A 23,770-nucleotide genomic window follows, 5' to 3' on the forward strand; every position below is an offset into this window, starting at 1 on the left:
CTAGCATTTTAGAGCTATGTTTTCTCTTGAATCTGCATTCAGGCACCTCACATTGACATCACAAGTGAATTTATGAGGAGAAAATGCGTTCACATTAGTACTAATTACCACTAGTTGCCATTGTTCCCACAGTTAAATAACTTGCTTTACTATCCCTGCCACACCATGCTCCTGGTTTCGGCTCGATTACTCATTCTACTGCCTTTCCTTTTAACTTACTTTCCCATCTCATTTCTGGGTTATGTCTTTCTTGTACTAAGCGATTATTTCCAGCCAATGATCCAGCATAGACATAAAATAAAATATCCCCCAAACTCCTTCTCAATACCCTTCATTTCAAATGACTTAATTTATCATGTTCTGATTTTGTTTCTTGATGGTGCAATGCACATTTTCCTTCTCCCATGCCCCTTTTCTGCGGTAGTATCCACTCTTACCTACATTCAAGCACAGACTGATTAAACGTTCAATTTGTACATTGAATGGTCCCATTTGCAAACATATTTAATGCAGGTTAAAAATATCAACCAGCTATTTCTATGTTGTATCTGAAAAAAAAATCAGTGATTGGCACAACATTCATAGTCCTTTGAAACTGCTTATCCAGCCAGAATTTTTGAGATTTCCTGACACACTTTTCATGCTGCCTATAATTAAATTAGTCTAATCACCTCTCTGACAGGGATTTCAAGATGAGTATATAAATTCTCTACGAAATTATTTGCTATGTCTGTATAAGATCCTGGAAAGCATCTGCAGCACCCTCTAAAAGTAATTGGGGTTTTTTTACTAAAAATCGAGCAAGATGCTTCTCAAACCTGACTGCATCTGTTTGTAGGAGATTAATTATTAATAAATACAAGCAGAGTATTAAACTTTGTTTCTGCGATATGAATTTTGTGGTGCACACATGTGACTTGGTTCCGAGTCGTGAAGGCTCAAACGTTGAGCGTTAGCAGCAAATTGTCTGGTCCCGAGGAATGTGGTTTCCTGGTAATGATCTCAGAGGGAAGATATAATGCATGAGCTGCAAAAAGTTAGCAACACGAAAGGGACATTTAAAATATTGTTTTTAATATAAAGAAAACATGACAAAAGCATAGTGGGTGCAGTTGCCAAGTGCCCCAATCATTTGCTTTGGGCGGCTATGGAACAAATTCATCTTTAAGTCACAACAAAAATGATTGCGGAGAGGGGGGTTCACACCATTGCTGCTGGGTTTTGGTTTTTTTTTTAAATATAGTGAATGCAGAGTCTGAGCATACGCCTTGAAGAGCAGAGACCGGAATGAAAAGAGGTCACCTTCACTAAGCACAGCCTGAGAAATATCTAAGGCCGTTTGAAGAACTGGAATTTGAAAGACTGAAGAATCAGACTGAGACTAAAAAGGAAACTAAGGAGGTTGAGAAGCTGGGGACTGGAACAACAGATGCTGTTTAACTTATGGGAAGTAAGAATTGTTTCATATATTGGCATCCAGGCTGTGATCCTCAAAGGTCTTTAGCCACCTTCCACTGGATTCAGCAGGAGTTCAGTACTTCAATGCCTCTTAGGATTTGGGCTTCAGAGTGAGTTTCTTTCTCCATCGCTCTGTGTTCATCCATTTCGACGTCGGTTATCACCACAGCACTGAGTTACCAGTATCCAGGGGCTCCAGCATAATTTGGATTGTAAAGGTAATTTTTGCCAAGAGCATCCCCACAGAGCAGGAACTGGAACAGGGCCATTATTTTCTAGTCCTCATGCAATGTGGTAACCGCCGTCAAATGCTGGTCTTTTAACGGTGCTTGCTGAATGTGCCTTGACAATGGAGCTGAGCTGAAATCCTCAATAGGGCTTCACTCGGGGCTCCATCCAAAAAATGTTTTAATTGCTTTCCCCCCCCATCCTCCCAAGTGAATCCAGAATCCGGAGGGAGATGCCTGGACTCCCTATACAGCACATGGGAGAGCTAACTTATTAATAACAGGAGCTAAAACAACCAATATGCTGAAGGGAAAGAAACGTAGAGCTAGCCAACAAGGATGTGCATAAGCCCTTTATTTCTAAAGCCAAGTGTGTGGATAGGAGAGCAATACTTTTATTTTCCCCCAGAAGACAAAGGAAAAGATCTCTGCCACCTCCTCCTGGTGAGTCCTACAAGACCCTATATATAAACAGGTCCTTTTATACAAAGGCCAGTGATTAGAGCATTCAGCCAGGATATGGGAGACCTGGGTCAGCCAGAGCCATCAGGCCAAAGGTTACGCTGAGTTGCAGACACTCTTGAGCACTCCAGCTCCACTTTGCATGGCGTACCTTAATAGTCACTGGGTCAGAGAGGGACCAGGTAGGAGCCTGAATCTCTGTCCTACTGGTTAAGGCACCCACTGGGAAAGGGAAGTCGAGGTCATTGAGAAGGACAGTTCATGAATTTTACATTAAATGAGTATCAGACAGAATAGATCGATAGTACTTGGAGTAGGAACACGAACACTGGACTTCCCTCAGAGCTGAAACTCCCGACTTCTAAGATGGACTGTCATGTTCACATTTGCTGAGCTCCTCGGTCTTGTTAAAACTGAGATACTTCTGGGCCTGTCCAGAAACCAGAAGCAGATCTTTAGGTGTGTGTGTGGAAGGTAAATGTAGAGAACTCGGGTGTCTGTGAGCTTGAGCCACTTTGAAGGTTACATGGCAGCCAAGCAGGGATATAGCAATTGAATTTTAGACCTTAGACACTTAAAACCTGCCTTAGTCTAGCTGGCCATGCCCTTTTGTGGGTGCAGACCATAGCAAAATGCACAAGAATGATGATGTATTTTAAGCAAATGCAGAAACTCTACTTTTAACGAGCATTCGTAAAAGTTACAATATCAGTAAGCTAATTATAAACAATAAACATCTCATGATACTTAGGTCAGAAGTCAAATCCAAGATTTCATATGAAAACAAAGCAATATTAACTGTTCATAGATTCATTGACTGTAAGGCCAGAAGGGACCTCAGACAATCATCAGCCAAGCCTCCTGCACCAAGCAGGAAAGACAACTGGGGGTCCGGTGACCCCAGCAAGGTTGCCCGTCTAGTCTTCTCTTGGAGATTTCCAGGGTAGGTGACTGCACCACCTCTGGAGGGAGCTTATTCCACAGTCTGGACACCCTAAGTTGTGAAGTAGTTTTTCTTAATGTTGAGCCTGAAGCAGTCTTCCAGGAGTGTGTGACCATTACTCCTGGTTTTCCCCAAGGGTGCCCTGGTGAGCAGTTGCTCACCGAGCCCTAGATGTATGCATTTGATGTAGCGGTAAGCTGCTACCAAGTCCCCTTTCAGCCTTCTCCTTTTCAGGCTGAAGAGTCCCAGATCCCTCAGCCTTTCCTCCTATGGCTTCCTACACAAGTCTTTGATCATACAGATGGCCCTTCTCTGGACTCTCTCAAGCTTTACCACATCCTTGTTGAAGTGCGGCACCCAGAACTGTTGAATAAAATAAACTAATGGTCTAGGCTGAACTCAAGTCCTGGCACATACACATACATTCAGAATACTTCCATCACCGTATCAACATACAAAACCAGGAACTTCTCCTCACCCTTCCTTTTAATGTAAGAAGCAGGGGATACCCAATGGGAACTGAAAGGTGGCAAATTCAAAACTGATTAAGGAGGCTAGTTTTCACAAAACGTGCAATTAACTGGTGGAACGCAATGTCAAAATATATCATTGAAATTAGGAGTTTTTAAGAAGCTTTTTGTCAAGGAGTAAAAACATGCGTGGATAACCAGAACATTGTGAAGAGTTTTAGAAGGGATAGGAAATCATCCAGCTTTAGGAGAGAAGCCAACTTGTAGCTATGCAGCATTAAGAGAAAACTTTCCCTGACGGCATTCACCACTGCTGGAGACAGGATAGGAATACAGGACTGGAAGGGACATCTGAGTCATCTCATCCACTTTCCCTGCTACTGCAGCCAACCACATCTAACTTATCCCTTCATGAGCTGAACCAGTTCTACCTTAAACTTACACCAGACATCAAAATTATCCATATTCTAATCCTTTTCTGCACTGACCATCCCTCCCAACTTACTGTGTCACTTAATACGTGCATCTACTCGAGACATTTACTGTGGAGTCGCCTTAATTAGCTCTGCAGTAAAGTCTCAGCGTCTACACGTGTGGCCCTATTAGGCTGCAGGAAACCAATTAACTCTGATGCAGGTTCGGACTTGTAAATACGGCGTTCTTCAGAGCACAGCAATGCACATGTAGACGCTGACGGCTGACATCTGTCGGGGGCACGAGGATGCTTGAGTGCAGGGGCGGCCTGCTGGCTGGCCCTTGCATGAGAAGGGCAAGCCAATCCAACTCAAATATGCTGCGGTCCTGGGTGCCTCAAACAAAACACGTGGTGCCTCAAACAATATGCGCCAGAGCTTATTGCTCCATGCTAATAGCACGTATAGATGCACCCACTGTGTCCAAGACCAAACTTGGCAGAACTCCACTCTTACTTTCCCTTTAACATGATATTTCCTCTTTCAGCAGCACTTGTCGCCATCTCCCTGCAGTTTCTGACTTCTAAGATGCAGCTTTCTTTGCTAATCATTTTTTTCTCATTCTAGCACATACTAAATGTCTTTCTTAAGGTAGATACTCATGCACTTCGGTTTGAAGAACCTCTCTGCAAGGGTATCCTATAATATCCACTTCCATGTCCTGCACCAGCAGATCTGTTTTAGCCCAGATTCCTATTTACAGCACAGTTGCTTCTTATTCATAATACCCAATTTCCCAGCCAGGTTAGATAACCCTTTCTCTAACTGCCTTACCTTTTTCACCAATAGTAGTACTTTTCTTTCCCACAACATCCATCATCCTGTCTTCTGGTATTTCTTTCTCAACTACCATATCCTTGTTTTCCTGATTATCTTCTGCCTATATATAAAACCAAAACGAGAAAGTTACACAAGAATGCCAGACTAGATGGAGAACTGGTTTTATAGATGCAAAATGAAATTCCCTACATTATTAGTCACCCATTTTTCATACCTGAGGCAACTGTGAAGAAGATAAAGGGTGCTTATATACAGGCTTCAATGTGTTTTAATTAGAATGATTAATTGAGTCTACTGGAGTGTTTTAATTAGAACACTCCAGCGTGCTGCAGCATCACATGCATTAAGCTTCCTGTGTTTTAAAATGGTGGCAGGGGGGGCTTTAAGTAAAATTCATCGAATGAGCTTTAGTTAAAGCACCCCAATGTCCAGTTTGAAATGCAGGATGCTTAACACACGTGATGTGTTTTAATTAGAGCAGCTGTCCTGGAGCCTCCTTAATTAAAATGCACCCTTCCACTCCAGAGCACGTGTATAGACACCCAAAGATTTTAGGATGTTAGGGGTCATATTGAGGAACTAGATATCAGTGAAAAGTTGATCTTGCACCTATTCTAGTTCTGTATTAATATTACAGCCATCTGTACCCCGGTAATTTCACCAGACCTACAATTTTGATTCATTCTTATTCTATCCGCCAAGCACCCTTACCAGTCAAAAAGGGTTAAAAAAACCCAATACTTAGAAGCTAGCAATGTAAGGAGAAAGAACCAGACTTTGAATGGACCATTGCTATGCAAATTCTCATGCTGTATTAGAGCTGGGATTCGAGAATAGAAGTCTGTTCCCAATGAATTCAATGGGAACAGGATTAGACCTCAGGTAGGATATAATTAGCACAGGCTTCTAAATTGTTACTGCTTCAAAGACTGGTGTCAGAATCAAAGTTAGGATGCTGCTTTACATTAAAAAGACACACAAAAGACTACAGTAATGCCTGTAAAGTGCATACATCTACCAGCAAAAGACTTTTGTTGCGTGTAGTTGCTATAATTTAGTCTGTGTCATTACTTGAATGCGGTCATTGTAGCTGTTTCACTGTGGCCTTGGCTTTTCTAATTTAAATACTCCTATTGAAACTTTAATTTGTTGAGGGAAAAAATAGCATTTCCTCAAAACACACAGCATTCTGATCAAACTGATAATGCCTAAGCTTTCAGTGGTCTATTCACAGTCAGCATTTGTGTTGTTTTGTTTTATTTTAACAGCAGAAAAGTAATGAAATAATTCCATAACATAGCTTGATGAAAGTGGCAATTAAAAAGGAATTGATCTGACGCGTCCTGTTCTTAACATTACAACGCTATGGAAAATTTAAATCTCTATCTCCTTCACAAAAGCTTTAATATCTCGTGTTGATTAGGAAAATATTGAGAACAATAATCATTTTTCACGAAAGTGAGCCTTTAATATGGAGTAGAAAGAATGCACTGTGGTTATTACATTTTCCACAGAAGGCTGCCTTTCACATTAGTGTTTGCTATTAGCGTATTTCATGTCACTCCATCATACTGTCTTTCACTCAAATCCTACATTTGTTGGAGCAGATGGAAAGTTAGTTTAAATTAATTGAAAGCATGCTGCGCACAGCTTGTGGTACCAAGAACATGCAAAGAGGAAAGGCAGATACATCAATTCCTTTTCTAAGGCACCTATAACAGTGAGACGAAGTCTCTTAAAAAACCATCAAGAAATTATGATTTTGGGGAAAGCTATGTTGCTGTGATTGTGACAAGAGAAAGAGGAGGTAGGGAAATTGGTTGGATACACATCGTTTGAAAAATGAATTCAATATTGATGGAGCTTATTGGATCAACGCGGAGCAAGCTATTCCTCGCCTGCTGCGTCTTTTCAGCTATTGACAAATGTTGATGATCTTATCACTGGTTTGAGTGATACTATTTCTCCAACTCCCATATTCTGCCCTCCTCTATCTCTCCCAGTGTCCCTTCTGTTCTTCATTCTAGCTGCCAGTGAAGTTATCAGTGGCAGGACCATTGACTCGAATGAAACTTGAGTTGGACCAAAGTGCCACTTCTTTAACCTCATTCATTACTGTCTTCACAGTCAAAACTATGTGATTTTTTTGGATTGAGTAAAAAAAGTTCCGCGCAATTTTGGTTGTACAAAATCTCAGAATTTTTTTTTTTGGAAACTGAAAATAGGATATTTCGGGAGGAGATATTTCTCTCCCTTTTTCCCCCCTCAACATTTTTTTTAAAAGAAGAGGAAAAGGCATGGAAAAAAGAACCATAAGAATGTGTTTTCCTTCTATATGCTCTTCCTCTTTGTACAGTTTTCTGCACCAAAAAGAAAGAGGGGAAATCCAAAGGAAAAAATGAATGCCAAAGAGCTTACCGTCCAAGTGTCGTGAAAGAGACAACTAGTGAATACAACCAACAGACGAAGAAGCAGAAGATGGTGCTTCTTCCTTTTTTTGGCCCTTACCCTTTTCCAGATTTATCAAAATGTGGCTGCTAAAATCACTGTCCTCTCCCACCCCTCTGCTGGCTTCTGCTCTCCTTCCACCTGCAATTCAATTGCCCTCAACCACACACATCTACAAAGTTTGTCTCATTGACATCTACACCCTCCTTTCACCGCTTACTATTTCTATTCCTCTTTGCTCTCCTTTTTTCCTCCTCATTTGCTCCCGCCATCATCTTCATCCGCTTGCATCTTTGCACTTTTTCTCATGTAGCCCCTGAACTCAGAACCTTCCTCCTATTCATTAAGAATCCAGTCCCTGTGACCTCCTTTCTTTCAGCCCACCTCAGCCAACGCCTCTCCTTACTTCCCCTTCATAGTATCTTACAAACTAGGCTGCTGCCTATGAAAGCTCCCCTCTCTGAACAAGTTAGTCTCTGAGGTACCACCTTGCTCTACCTTCTCCTTTCTCAGTAATCCCCAAACCATCCTTTATCTCAAGTCTGGTCCTCTGTTTATCTTGTCTAATTCACAGCCAAATGCTACCCAGACTTTACACTCCTATGTTCCACGATTCAGCTGAAAATTTGCACAGGTGTAAGCCAAAGCAAAAGTTGGCCCTCAAGCTATAAGCTCTATTGGGCATCTTATTACATGTATGTAAAGCTCTTTGGAAATATCCGGGGCGGTATAGGTCGTTGTTGTGTAACTACTGATAGTTCCAGCCAAAGACAGTATTGAAAGGTGATGAATGATAATCTGAAAACATCCCCCACATCTGTCAAATTTGCAAATTGTTCACCCTTCCTCTGCTGTGAGGGTACTGTTCAACCCCATGTTGATTTCCGTTTCTCTAGCTGTGCCTGGGAAACATTCGTGAATAATTAGATAGTCATAAAGAAACTGGGAACAAGAGAGAATTAACTTCTCACCTCCTAGTGTTACTTGAAGATTAATTTGCCTAAAACTAATTAGCTGTTGTTCCACTAGCACAGAACCTCAGCTGAAACGCGAGAAACAAACCACTTTTTCCCTTTTCTTCCTTTCTTTCTTTCTTTTTTTTTTTTTTGGTGGATTGACAAATAAACAAGTTTACTGCAACATTTCTGAAAGCCGTTAGATTAAACTTCCAACAGGAACTTTTCTGAAAAGTAAATGAAACCCTGATGCAGCTGGGCTAGATTCTTCCTCCCCCTGCCTTTTCACTGATGTTTGTGTTAAAAATAAATCCGCCACTATATTCAATTTCTCTCTGAAGATAAAAGAGAAAACTATTTAAGACTGCAGGGGACCAAATAGCTAAGGGGATATTGAACCTTTCAACCAAGATTGCTGGTTAACATTGGCCGCAGCTGGGTAGTAGGCAAGAGACATTATTTAGCGATAGTCATTAAGTGGGATATGTGAGATAAGTTGGTGAACTCCATCTGCATTGTGGAACCAAAGACATAATTATCACCTTTGTTGGCAGTGACAGACAGAGAATTAAATGTGAATAAATGTGAAGATTGAACCATCTTCTCTGCCTTAGAGATGATTCTCCCCTACCAAGCTAAAGCATTTAAACAACGGGGAAGTTTCTGTCTCTGTCTTCTCTGTATCAGTATAGTGAACCTCATTCCCTGCAAGTGTCAATTCGGGGCTTTTCACAAGTATTAAGTTTAGTAAAAGTTGATGGGGGGGAGGAGGGGAACTCCTATACTTTCTGAAGAGACATCCAAAACAACATTCTGGGCTAATTCCAAGTGCTGTGCTACCTACACTGTTCATAAGGTTGGCGGTGCTAAAATTCACACACACACTTTTCACACTTCAGTTGTGGTTTATGCAACAGGGACCTGAGCCAAAGCCTACTGAAGTCAATGGAAAAAGCAATACATGGCTCTGTTGCAAGCACCAGGAAATGGAAGCAAAATAAAAATATTAAAATTTAGGAGATGTCATCCAGCTGTGCTAGAATATGAACTGCTATCCTAAAGCAATGGTCAAAATGGCACAGTAATCAATCTGATGATGTTATCCATTATTGAGAATAGGGCAGTCTTTTTTTAAAGAGAGATTAAAGTATGTTGTGAAGTGCAGGGGGTTTTGTGGATGATAACTTTTATTAGACCAGCTGCAGGGTTGGTACAGATTTAGACAGGCCAGCTTTGGAGTGTGAGGCACTCTTCTTCCAGTTTGAAGTAACTGAAGTCTCTTGGCCTGTTGAGACTTCATGGACTTGTAAGTCCAGAATGGAATATTAAAACATCTGGTCTGATACCCTTTATATGACAGGCCATAAAACTTCATCCAGTTAGTTCTGTATTGAATCAAATAACTTGGTGTAGAGGGACCCAGGCCGAGCGGCTACACCCAGATAGGGCCTGTGTACCACATGCTCAGCAGGTGGCTCACTCTCGTATTTTCAAATCTTGCTCGTCATGACTTGCTGTAACCAAAAAGAGGTATCAGGAGAGGGTACCTGCTTGGAAAGAGTTGGCTGAGACTGGCGTGGGTCATGACATTTGTATCTTCCTTGGGGCTCCTCCTCTCCTACACCCCACCCTCTTCCACTTGGGTGCTCCTGTTGCTGCAGTTGCTAAGAAGAAACCATGTTGCCCGGAGTTAGTGTCTTTTGGCTGAGCTCACCAGTTTCTTCTGCAGTTCCAGGATCAGCAGTGTACGGCCTGTATAAAGAAACAAATAAACTGGTAACAACTTAAAGAGCTGTGCTCTGGTCTGATCCAGGCCTTTCCTTGGCCTAGCAGTGCATCTTGGCCACCTCTCCTCTCCTTCAGAGAGTGCCCTGTGTATGTTCAGTCCAAGTGGACCGGTCTGTTCTGGGACAAACCCTTTGAGTAATGTAGCGCCAAACCCCAAAGTAGCAACCCAGAGGTACCTGGCCTTTTATGGCAGATTGGCGATCGGGAATCCACCTGGAGAGCTGGAATGATCCAGGTCTTTGGCTCTTGGTCCTCTGCCTCCATAGGGGAGCGCAATGAGAGGCCTTGCCTGTATGTGAATTCCCACTTTCCGGAGTTCCTGCTCTCCTGTCCTTACGCAAGAGTTCCTGAGTTGGTCTGAGCCAATCTGGCTCCTTGCTCACATGCCCCATTGCCACTAACAGGTTCTGGGAGCCCCAGAAGAGCTCATTATTCCCTGCACATGTTGCTTCCAGGCCCTAGGAGGTGCCTCCTGTGCCAGCTGCCTCTTTCCTTAAGCTGTGCCCGTGTCTACAAGGGGCTGGGGTTCTGACCCCCCACCCCATTCTGGAAGCAGAGCCTGGGAGACGGCTGCTCTGCACTGGCTGCCTGTTTGGCAGTGCAGCAAGCATGCCTTAGGTGCATGGGCTCGCCATTTCCCCATGAGCCTGACTGGGGATCTGCCTCCTGAGGAACATGTCAGCATCTCCTGTTCCTGCTACACTTGGGTTAGTCTAACATGCATATTCCATATAGGTATCCAGTCTTGGCTTAAGGACATCAAGAGAAGAAGAACCAACACTTCTCTTGGTGATTTATTCCAGCACTTAATCCACTTCCCTATTAAAAAATATGCCTTACTTGTGATTTGAAGTTGTTTGCTTCAACCTCTAGCCAATTGTTCTTATTATACCTTTCTCTGCTAGGTTAAAAAGACATTTTGTATGTGGTATTTTCTCCCTCTATGGTACTTTTACACCATAATCAGTCGTTTTTCAAGCTTTTTTTGTAACCTAGACGGATTGAGCTTCTTAAATCTCTCCCTGTAAGATGCTGTGTTTCAGCCCTACAATATTTTTGCATGCAGCTTTTTTACTGCAGTCTCTTCAAGTTCTTAACAGTGTTTCAAAATGTGGCCACCAGAATTAAATATAATATTCCAGTATTAATCTTACCAATGGTACATAACAAAGTAAAATCATCTCCCTCGCTCCTACTCTTTATTAATAGCAAAATTATGTAGTTGTAGCAAAAAGATTATATTCTGGTTGAAAGTAGGTAGAAACTAAGATTCAGTAAACTTAAAGATGTGACGATATCAAAATAGTCCCTTATGTAATGGGGAGGAGAAAATCTGTTAGAAAAGAAGCTTGATGTCAGTAACTTAGCTGTTTGAGGTTGATTTTATTTCTCTTTGGAGTTATTAGCAAAGCTCTTAATGTGGTTTATCTGCCTTTTTAGTGAAATTTTATCAGCTGGAAATAAGGGAGAGTACCAGGCAGCACTCTGCAGCTCACCAGTGGTTCATGGAGTGAAATTTTGGAACTTCTGTTCTGTACAATAGTTGTTATTTACTAGCTTTGTAGCTGTTTGAGATCTTCCTTTTCAGAAAAAAGAAAACAGTATTTGCTGAAATTCAGCAGCGGAACTGTAGAGAGCTGAACGAAGAAAAATTATTTATGAATGCGACTGCCTTATCCAACAAGATCAAAGGCAAATCCTGTCAAATGTTGCTGTTACCAGGGTAGCAAGCGTGCATTTTTAATTATTTCAGTGGCTCCATAAAACCGTATGATATGCCATCAGCTTCCACTCTTTCCCCACCCCAGCCTGTTAAGGGCATGTATAGAAGAAGAGCAACTTGCTTATTTAGTTTGTTCTGTGAAATCAAGGGAACATGTTGCCACACATGGTAATAATCTTAATGACAAAGGAGAGCAGAACTTGCTCCTAAATGAGGCTTATCCTGGTGTTCCACCAAGTTGTGCATATATGTGCTATTCTGCTAAAAAAATGACTGAATTTAAAGCATCAATGACTGGCTTTTCTGTTTGCTAAAAATGCTGGAGGTTGCATTATGCATCCACTCTGTGAAATAGACTCAAGCATTAAGTGCTTCGTCTGGATGTTATGTTAATTAAATTAACCTCATTTCTATGAAATATGCTATATGTATCTCAGGATGGCTGCAATTAACAATTACAAAAAAAAAAGATTAGGAAGGGTTCGCTGCAGAGCTGCTGCTAATAAAACAAAGGTGAAGCTGCCCAGACTGACAAGCCAACCTCAAAAAGGTTTTTAGTAGCATCTTTAAAGACAGATATGGCTTAGTGCATACTTGGCCATAAAATTACAGCAGCTTGACATCAAAGGGGCTCTTTTTTTTCTGTAGGAGCTTTAGAAGATTCCTAACAGAAATGAGCTGCCTCAGTGAACCATGTCCTAGAAAACTATCTGAAGTGTAAACACATCAGAAATGCTTGTTTTGGAGCATCAGGCTCTTTAGTGCCTTTGATATACTATGAAATAGTTACTGGGTACATCTACACGTGCTATTAATATGATATAGGCTTGATGCGCAGTAAAAGACTGTGCAGTAAGACTTCCTCAGAAGCACATCTACACGTGCATCCTGTTGACAGCATGGGGCTTGTCCTGATGCACGCGAGACCAGGAGAGCTGTGCTGGTTGCAGTGGCAACTGTCTCCTGGTGCCGTGCACATTGGGACACACAGGTGCCAGTGAGCCCCGTGCCCAGCGGGGCTCCCTCACCCAGCCTGGGGCTTGCTGGCAGCTGTCCTGTTCCTAGGGCAGCTACCAACGAGCCACTGGCTGGGTGGGAGTGCTTGCTGGCAGCTGCCCCAGGAGCTGGACAGATCCAGGCCTGTCCCCCGCTGGGCAGGGAATCCCCACCCAGCAGGAGGCTCACTAGCAGCTGCCCCAAAAGTGGGACAGCTGCAAGCGAGGCCGTAGCTGAGCAGAGAAGCAGGGAGCTTCCCAGACCCGGTGCTGCTCGGTTCCCGACTTCTGGGGGGAACCAGATACCGAGCAGCACCAGGACCAGGGACAGAGAACTCCCCTGTCCCCTGCTGGTATGGCTGATCAGGGCAAATTTGCTCCTGGTCAGCATCTACACAAACACTATTGCACAGTCACTACCTGTAGTTAATCTAGTACCTGTATTCACTGGTATTAGCTAACTGCTCAGTTGACTAATTTACTGTGCAGTAAATGCCACATGTGTGTAGATGCTGACAGTTTACTGTGCAGTAGATTAGTCTTCTGCACAGTAAAGCATCTTGTGTAGACGCACCCGCTGTAGTGGTTGGGTGAACAGGTGTTTCTTCCTAAATCCACCAATACTTCCTAACCTGTGCAGTTCCTTCCACATGGAGTCTTTCTTCTCAAGGAAATAAGAGGAAGCTTAGGTGTGTGCTTCCTGCCTCACAGAGGAAAGGACTCTGTATCGGCAGCAGGCAGGTAACTGTCTCTGGATCCTCCTCTAGCGATACCTTACTTGAAACCTGAGAAATGTCACTGTCTGAGCTTCTCAGGTGTAGCTGAGAACAGGATTTGCCTTTGGAAGGTGGAAATAAGGAATATAGTAAAGGAAAAAGCACCTTTATGTTAGCTTTCTAGCTACACCCCCCAAAACTCTTTATCAGCATCATCGTTATCAAGAGAAATGCCAAAGGAGATATAGCTTTCTTGAAGATGTTATGCCATGCAGACCACTTTGTAATTGGGTACTCAAGGTGGTCTGGCTGAACGTTTATACCATGTCCGTTGTGGATGATCCTGTTGTGCCATGAAGGCTTCTGGTGATCACATGGTGGCTCATTGTGAAATGACATTCTTTGATAAAATCCTTTCATAGTTCATCAGTTTTTTTGAGAAACACTGAGAAAAACTCAACCTGTACACCAGCAAACCTTTAAAAAATTTTACTAGTGTAATGGTTACCGCAACAGCCAAACTTTCAAGCTGTTTATGTAAACCAAGTTTACAATTAAAAGAGTTTGCTCCAAAACTCCTAATTCTAACAGTTAAACTCAGCCATTTAAGAAAAGAAATAATAATATGTGACCTCTATTTCCCAAACAGAATACCTTGAATTTGGAATCTGAACACTAGATAGGCTGCTCACAAATGACCCACAGGAATTATTCAGCAAGTAAGTTTGAATAGTGACTGAATTTGAGAAGAATAAAGTTTATTTCTGAATCACAGTAAACTGTTCTTTAAAACATCAATCCATTTCTTGTTTTAAAGTTCCCGAACAACTCGGTGGGGAGGGGTGTGGAAATGAAGCGGGTAAAGGGGAGGAGGGGAGATGGAGGTGAAAATATCTGAATCCATTATTCATTATTCTAACAACCCTATATCTGGCTCAGTGGTGTCTCTGCTGCTTGCTGAGATAACCTTTTCTGAGTCTTCTTCCCAAATTAGGTGTGATAGAATACCTGCTCCAATACTGACGATACAGCACTGGATGGTATGTACGTGTGAAAATGGCAGTGCTAGTCAAGTCACTATATAAAATCCAACACAAGGAAACAAGGCAAGAGCACTTATCATCCAGGAACAGAGAGTAATCTTTGGGGAGAATTAGCTCAGGCCATTGCTGTCAGGGTCCACTGCTACTGAGTTACACTGGTGACAATAAGTCATTTTTTAATGGCTAGAGACCTACACTGTAATTCTGCACTAAAGTCTATCCTGAAATTTATTAAGGAAGCTTCAGTGTGTTGGAGCTATATTTCTAGATGAAATCTAATCTTCATTAACTCTTCAAAGGTGTTGCTATTGGGCTGATATTCGTGTTAAGAAGCCCAAAGCTCAAAGTACTGGATACATTTGCTCAGTACATTCACTGAGGCTGCTTGAAGGCTTAATCCTGTGGAGATCAGGCCAAACTCAATTCAATCATGGGTTAGGACTAATCAGAACCCCACTGGAAGAATCGAAGGAGATTATCCATGGCAGAAAGGAGGCAGCACATGGTTATAAAGAATATTAAAGGCTTCTTTATTGAGGCCACTGGGTACAATTAGACTCTCTGGCTCCCTTAACTTGTCTAGCTCCCAAATTGACCACAATAGCTAGCATCACTAAACACAAGTCTACATATCCCAACCAGGCCTGCTCACTTCCAAACAAGAAGGATGTGAACATTATCAGGTCCTGGCAAACACAGCCAAGCCACAATGCATAGACATTCGAACCCACATTCTTTTAAAAGCATTCGTTGTGGTTTGAATGGTGCCAGTGACAAGACAATCTTGAGGTAAGGTCTACTGTGTTCTCACTCTTCCCTGGCTCCAATGGCAGAATCCCAAAAACAACTGCATCAAAAAGTAGTAGATGGGAGGTAATGATGTAGGTACAGGGTGAATGAAGTGCTGCATTTCCTAATGGTGATTACAGATGGGCAAACTGAATCTAATTCAAGAAGTCTTGAAGGTGTGGGAAACTGGGGATGATGAAATTATAGCATGGAAAAGGTAAAAAACACTCCACCAAAATAGACGACATATTCACAAGATGGGAAAAGCAGGACTTCTAGATTCATCACATCCTTTCTAGGGCTCCTGAGCCAAAGAGGGGAACTACTATTGTATCCTAAAGCCCTGAGAAGGGGTAGATTTTTCCTTTGTTACAATGAGCGGCATAATTGCATATGAAACTCCCATACAGTTGATGGGACCGCCGGCACCTCTGGGTGCGCACCTTATTTCATCTTAACTTATTGAAATGTATGCAATTGTATTCACAGAACTGCATCTTTATCATCGGCAGCACTTAAGAAAGCACAGCTTGCCCAAAGCATGAGTTAGTTATGCAGACCACTCATGGCAGAGTCGAAGATCCACGTGTTCCTATATATTTATCCCTTCCTGCTAGAGTGAATAAGGGATCAAGGCATTGCTCCATGTATCTTGGGTGGTCTGATGCCATAAGAAACTTGCTCTACTGGAAAAGACTTTTGCTAGGAGGCTTACATGTAGCTGAAACCTTTTTTGTGAGTTCTGGCCACCAATCCCTGCTCACTTTAAATGACATTCACTGCACAGTATCTGAGCACCTGTTCACCTGTGAATCCCAAATGCAACTATACCCTTTTTCTGCTGTAATCTGTGCCCTGCTTCTGGATTTCAGAAAAGATGCAAATGAACACATTAGAAAATTAAAACTAAAATATTAAATTTGGCATTAACAAAGCCAAACCTGACACAAGGGCGCTGGGTAAACCAGAATCACCATAACAAGGAGATATAAATCAAAGGCTGCAATAAAACAGCATGAACTAGCATTACTTTAACATTTAATCTGTTTGAGAGGGTCTTCTACTGCTTCAGCAAAAGGGGTTTCTGCTTGCCAATGGAAAACCTTTTTGAAGAAAAAACATGAGTTGCACGGCTCATGCGATTTCTTTCTTTTATTTAACAAGGTGATTCTATCTCTGATTCTCCCTTGTTATACTTTAGATGCAATAGAGGCCACACTATCACTTGACATGCACCCATAGTGATAGACATGAAGAGCTATTTCATTACTATCAGGAGAGTCAAGGCAGGGGCGGTACAGGGGCTAAGGCATGTGGTTGACAGCCTAGAGATCACAAGTTTGAGGCCACCGCAGAACTGCTCGTGGCACGGCCCTGTCAGATTCCAACGAATCTATGAATTCTGCTAAATACCTTGTCATAAAAAGGACAAAAGGAAGGATTATAATAGGTATAAAACAAGAAACACCTTATTATAGATTGCTCTGAAGGTCTTGTTTTAACAGTCATTTCTTCTTCCCCCTGAAGTTCTTGTCTTAATGAGCAATTTAAGTGACGGATGTTGTGGTTCTGATCTCCTACCCTGGCCTGTATGTGAAAATCTACTAGGGCAAAATATAACTATGTGATGTTGCCTACACGTAGTGTCTACCACTTGAATGTGCACTTAACAATACATCTATTCTAGCCTGGCTATTATGTGGATTGTGAGAGAGAGCTAATTTCCAACAGATAGCCCTGCGTATAACATAAAAAAAAATGTTTTAACTTGTTTCCAGGAGCCTTATCCTTAATTAACTTCCTGTTGGATAATTCCAGATTTGAGATTCGGTATACAGTGACAGTCTTCTGTTATAATTAGAGCTTGTTGAAATGTTTTCCATGAAAAAAGTTTTTCAATGCTACATGACGTTTGCTGGAAAACTGAACTTTTCATGAAACGTTGTTAGCACCTTTCATATTTTCGTCTCTTTACTGCAATCATTTCTGCCACTTTTTTCAATTAAAAAAAATAAATCGTAGGATTTACCGTAGTCATGTTTGAAGTCATTAAGTCATTATCAAACATTTTAAATACTTTCTGCATTGGAAATGATTTATTACAATTTTGAACTTGATTTGCGTTTTCTGGAACAGGCAGATTTGGTAAACAAAAAGGTTGGATAACTGAGAATGCAACAGATTAATAATCTGATTTGAAATATCAGTGAAATGTCACACAACTTTTTTTTAAGGAAGAAAGAAAGAACAAAAGAATAAAAAGAAAATGGATCTATATCATACTCTACAAGAGAGAGGCAATTTTTGTATTCCCGTGGAATACTTTTCCTATTTTTCCTCACCTGTATTAATTGTATAAGTTTTGTCAGCAGTTTCAAAGCTCTGGAATAGTTTAGTGTGAAATTTCAATTCTCCTTGACTTGGGGTGTGTGCATACAACCAAAGTTTTCTTTCTTTTGCTTTTTCTCTGTTATACTTTCAAAGGTCATATCAGATTGATCGCTAGCAGTGTACATTGCCATCACGCCATTGATGTCCCCAGGGATGTGACAATTTATGTTAGGTTAGAATCAACTATTATACCTTCTTTACCTTTCAGGCCTAACAAATATATGAATATTTTAGCCATCATGATAGTCACTACTTTCTTTTTCCAGTACTATGAGAAATTTAACTCACTCCAGCAATGAATGCTGTTCTCTGCCCCCCTTTTTTTTACTACTGAAATAATTACACCGCTTAGTGATATAATTCTGTTGTGCAGCATTTCCCATATATTTACGTAAAACGACAACCGTCTCCTTAACTTTAAATCAAAATATATAGCTTACTAAATTTACAGATCCAAAGGTACAAAGCTCATCCTTGTTAATGAAATACTCTAAACCTAATATTAATCTGCTAGACAAATAAGGCAAACAAACTTTTCAAATTAACATTTGCCTTGAATTGCCCTTGCTCATCTGACGCCCTTTGTTCTTGTCTTTAACTACCATCATTTCTATGTGTGGTCTTCATTTATTTTGCTTTTACTAGTTGCCAGTGTAAATCTTGACTCTGAGTTGTCTTTTACTAAAAGCCATGGCTTATTTTCATTTTACATATCTAGACCCACTACTTTCAAAGTTTTCCATGGCTACTGTTCAAGTTTCTAATATCATAAGAATGCTCTTACAAACTACGCGAAGTCTTTGAAATGAGAATTTGGAGGGAAAGTACTGACTTTTATCAATGATAGCAATAATGTTGCCCAATGACACAAGTTCTGTACAGTGCATATCTATGTAAAAATTGAGACTATATGTCCAAGGCACTAAATCCTTTCTCGTTATGGGACTTCTGTTACTTTGTTTCATTCTCGTCTCTTTCCAAACTTGTTCACAGAGATGCTTATAAAATTTGTGCCTAATATCCTATAAAGATTACTCATTCATTTCACTGGCTTCTTTTATTATAGTTGTTTTTATCTGCCTGATAATAAAGGGGGTTTATAACAGATTTGCCTGGTCTAGCACTGACATTTTAATGGAGTATGCAATATTATACTACATTCCCCATCCAGCATTCCTTGTCATAGCTACTGGACAAATCCAACAATATTCAATAGGGTATCTTTTTAACTGTTATATCACCCCTTCTTTCCTTCTGGATCATCCAATTTTCTCTGGATTTTTTATTGTTTCCACAGTGTTTGGCCATTTCTATACATCAGCCAACACTCCCATTTCATCACACTTCAGTCCCCATCCTAGAGACCATGTCTCATACCCTCAGGGATATTAGCTAGCAAGGCTGTACTGAAATCATTAGAGCTTTGACAATCTACACCTGCTGGCATCTAGTCCTCATTTTTCTGCATCATCTTTCATTTATGGCCAGAAGTTGAGTATTCATATCTACTCCTATTGCCTGACATTCTGCTCTTAGCACTCCCGTGTCCTCTTGTTTTGTTGCATATGGATATGATCCCCTCTTTGTTTCTGTTCCTGTCTCTTCATCTCCATCCTTGGAGGTTTTTAAGACCTGGCTAAAAAAAAACTTGGCCGGGAAGATCTAGTTGGGGCTGGTCCTGCTTTGAGCAAGGGGTTGGACTAGATGTGACCCCATGAGGTCCCCTCCAACCCTCATTTTCTATTATTCTATGACCCTGATTGGGTATGTTCCCCTCTTTCTTTTGTCTCTCTTCATGTGTCTTGATCTCCATCCTTGGAGGCTTTTAAGACCTGGCTAGACAAAGCCTTGTCTGGGATGATCTAGTTGGGGATGGTCCTTCTTGAGCAGGAGGTTGGAGTAGATGACCTCCTGAGGTCCAACCCTCATGTTTTATGATCCTGTGTCTGTTTGAGTGAGATCCCTGTTGGATGAAATATGGAGGCAGCTAAGATTATGATATTTTTAGAGGGGTAACCATAAAAGGTTTCTTACCTGTTCCTACTTCTGAAAAAGAATGAAGGAATGGTTGAGAGAGGGAAATTTAATTCCTTACCCCCACGGGATGTTTGCCTTATTTGGCTCCCACGGGTGATGCCATTTCCTGTCGTCTTCTACCTACAAGGAAATAAGCCTTCCTGCAAACGTGCAGGCAAAGCCCAAAGGAAAAGCTGCACTTGTTTGATGGGGCAGGAAAACAGAAGTGGCTTTCTAGACAGTGCACCAGCTGCTGCCACGGCTCTGACTTCATCCTAGCTCATCGTCGCTTCTATTGCCCTGCTTTCTTGACCCAGGGCACTCCTCTCTGGAGACAGATTTCTGTGACCTAGCACCCTGCCTTCAGAGGCTCACCTCTGTCAGTCATACTCCCCAAACTTGTCACCATAACCATTCCTGAAACAACTGTCACTGAGGTTCAGTCCTGCAATTTACTGAAGGGCTATTATTAGCTTGACAAAAGCACTTCTTTAATTAAGCTAGAAGCCTCTTGCAAATGCAAGACCAGAGTTCAGGCAGTGCTGATCTCTGATGTTCTTTGAACACCCGTGGTTCAGAAATGTGCAGTGCGTTTCAGGCACACACGTTTTGGGAAGTTTGTGGGTGTTCTTCTACACTGCTCGCAGCAAATGCCTTGCTGTCAGTAAACAAGTAAAGAGAAGCACCTGAACGGAGAAACCAAATTAACACTTCTACATTTAAAAAAACCCCCAAAATCCATAAAAAATCCTAGAAGAAAAAGTGAGTAATTTATATTTATTTCTTTCCTTCTCCCAAATCCCAGGGCAGGCCTCCTGAAGGTCACCCCATTTTTTTTTCCTGGGGATTTGTGAAGATATACAGCATACCACCTTTAAGCCATAATGAACAAATGGCCTTCAGTTGATCTATGCAGTGTACTGTAAGTCAAAGAGAGAGGTTAACAGTGAAGGGATTGGGTTTTTTTTTTTACAGATGCTAAGCAAAAATGCTAGGGTTTAGAAGAAAGAGTCCATCCATAGGGATCTGCCTGAAAAGAGGCTGTAATATTTAATCCAGCTATTTACTGCCTTGAAATTAACTTGAGCAAAAGGATGATAAGGTAATTCTGTCCAGGAATCTGAGAATTTAAAAAGCCAGGAAGCGGCTCACTGGGAATTCAGTGGCGCGTATTTAAGTTGCATCTGGAATTTATGTAATAATGGAACAGTACACAACACTTACATAATAATCTGTACTCATAATCTGGAGGCATGTAGGGATGGGAGAAGGTGAAGCACAGAAAAATAAATTACTTTACTGAACTAGCAGATAGAGGATTAAAACCGAGGCCTTGTGACCCCCAGTTTGGTATTGACACCCTGGGCCAGACTGCTGGTGGCGAGTCTATGCTGAGAGCAACACAAGAGACTCGGATGATAAGCAAGATAAGAGTCCAAATGTCTAAATCCAAATAGGAGCAATTTTTCCTATCACTGACCAAGCCATTATTGAAGTATATTGGAATTTCTACCATTAGGCTTCCAGACAGTCTATATCCCAAATGAAATCAAATTTCTTAGTGGACATCAGCAAATAGAAAGCTTAGAATTGTTAAAAAGGATTTTTTTTTAATGTTTTTAAATATGCAGCCTGTCTGCTGGCCAATAACAAGGAAATCCCATATATACTTTTTCAGTGACTAAAGGCAGCAACATGCCTGTTTTCTGTTCGCTAAGGAAAGGGACTAGCGCGGGGTTGAAATGCGCGAGGTGACGATTTAAGTCAAGAGCTCCACTTCTTATTACTCCTTGACACCTTAGGTCGCCTTTTACCTTTGTTCCCTTTTTCTTTGTTCTCTTTTAATTATAATCTCTCTAAGCCTGGACATCTCTGTCATTTCTCCTCCTGTCGTCACTTGAATACTAAGCCAGGGAAGACCGGGCAAACTTGCTCTTGTGTGCTCTCAACTGTTACAGTCAGAGAAGCACAGAGTTGAACACGAGTCATGCCATGGCTCTTAACTCCAAGCCAAGCAGAGGGATGGTTGACTTTCCATCTGTAGGAAGGTTTGCCTTCATAGAAGAGGTGAGACCACAGAGGAGTAGAGAAGGGCAGACACGATGCCTTCTTTCTACAAAGGAGGAACAGGGAAGACCCAGGGAATTACCAGTCAAGCTCAAGTTCACTACCTAGAAAGAAACTGGAAGAAATGATTAAAGAATCCATTTGTCGGGACCTAAAGGATAATAAGGTGATAAGAAACAACTGACAATGATTCATGAAGAACGTGTCATGTCAAACCAACCCAGTTCCCTCCTTTAACAGGGTAACTGGCCTATCAGCGGGGGGAAACCAAACCAATACATCTCGACTTCAGTAGGGCTTCTGGGAGACTCCAGTACCATGTTCTCATATACAAACTAGGGAAATGACATCTAGATGACATTGCTGTATGGAGGGCACAAAATGGTTGGCAGGGGAACACACCCAGAAGTCGCTCTCAAACTAGGAGTATAATATTAAATTATGCCTGTTCTGGGCCCAGTCCTAGCCAATAATTTTATTAACCGTTTCAGTGATGTAGAGGTTGTATGGCAGGAAGCATGTACGGTGGGACGAGGGCTTAGAATCCAAGAGAGCCTTGAGACGCTGGAGAAACAGTCTCATATCAGTACGCTGAAGGTCCATAAGGACAAATAAAAGTACCACACATAGGGAGGAAAGTTCAAATGTACAAACAGAGATGGGAAATACCAGGCTGAGGAGCAGTACTGCAGAAAAGGATTTGTGATATGTGGGTGAGCAATTCATAGATTGATTCATAGATTGATTATTAGGGGCTGGAAGGGACCTCACAGATCATTGGGTCTAGCCCCCCAATCACACACTGAATACAAACTAACAATGTGGTGCTGTTGCAAGAAAAAAGAAAAACAAGGGGGGGAAATACTATCCTGAGATTTAAAACCAGTGCACCCCAAATTGACCATGGGGGAGAGAATGCACATAACTCCGTAGCTTACCTTAGCTGTGCATATTCCCAGTATGCGTGCACATGTTGAGTAAGCGTGCTTCTGCTTCCCAATCCTTGCCGTTTATTTTAAAAGAGACAAAAGGAAGCAATCCCTTACTTTGCATGTTTCTACTCCTCTTACAATATCTGTACTCCAATTCTTTCCCTATTTTCTTTTTAGAGACCATTTCCATTTATATTCTTGTTTACAGGTTACCTGCGATACAGAATATACTTGCTCCAAGAGGAATATGAGGATTTACAGTCTGTTATGCTGAGGCACTTAACAATATTGCAGTTCTCATTACCAATGCCAGCACAGTAGGCTGCATTAGTTCACTCAAGGCCTGATCCAGATCTTGAAGTATTACTACAGACTATTCACTCCGGGGGTTATTCCACAGTTTAAGCAATGCCAGATATATGATGAAAAGGTTCATAACAGAATCTGGATATATATAGCACCCTTGTTGTTAGGTAATATTTACTTACAGTCAGCCTAAGGGATTCTTTGCTTTATTTCAACCCATTTCACCTAATTAAGCCAATCACACTCTTTGGCCCAGCTGAAACAACTCTCTCTCCCACTTTGACAGTGATATCCTTTGAAGCCAATTATTCCTCTGTCACTATTTAGTCATACAATTGATATTTAGTGGTCTGTAATACAGATAATGACTAGGCTTCAACATAAGCACTTCATCAAGCAGAGTTATGCTTTCTCTGAAACACCTGCTTTAATAAGCTGTGGTTTTCTCCAAAATATTTTGCCACATCGAACGCACAAAACTCATCAATATTTTAAAGTCTAGTTCTGCCTCATAATATATTAAGAAAGACTGCTATTAATATGGTAAGTACCATAGCCTTAATTTCTTTTGGAGAAGGATCAACATCTTAACATAAAAAGTCTGCCAGACTTGCATAAATTTGCCAAAAGTAATAGTTTCAATTATACAGTTCAATTATAAAGTCTACGGTTCAATTCAAAACTGTACCCATGACTGGGAACACCATAAGAACATCATGTATAGCTGATGGCATAAGAAACTCTCACTCCTCCTGTCTGCCAGTTGAAAACAATACTGCAAAAAACC

At 41.4% G+C, this 23,770-nt stretch overlaps 1 protein-coding gene and 1 long non-coding RNA gene across 2 annotated transcripts in view; one reads left to right on the forward strand and one right to left on the reverse strand.

The window, feature by feature from the left end:
- CDH13 (cadherin 13) overlaps window positions 1–23,770 on the forward strand; it is a 788,124-nt gene that overhangs the window by 761,914 nt on the left and 2,440 nt on the right. The gene's annotated exons all lie outside the window — the stretch shown is intronic.
- The window catches only part of LOC109283363 (uncharacterized), a 58,743-nt gene that overhangs the window by 23,383 nt on the left and 11,590 nt on the right, over window positions 1–23,770 (reverse strand). Inside the window, exons 3-4 of the long non-coding RNA XR_002090508.2 lie at window positions 9,765–9,969; window positions 4,808–4,913 (exon numbers count right to left, since the gene is read on the reverse strand). This is a non-coding gene — a long non-coding RNA (uncharacterized LOC109283363). The remainder of the gene's footprint in view (window positions 1–4,807; window positions 4,914–9,764; window positions 9,970–23,770) is intronic.

This window comes from Alligator mississippiensis, chromosome 10 (assembly GCF_030867095.1).
Source record: "Alligator mississippiensis isolate rAllMis1 chromosome 10, rAllMis1, whole genome shotgun sequence".
Taxonomy (NCBI): Eukaryota; Metazoa; Chordata; order Crocodylia; family Alligatoridae; genus Alligator; species Alligator mississippiensis.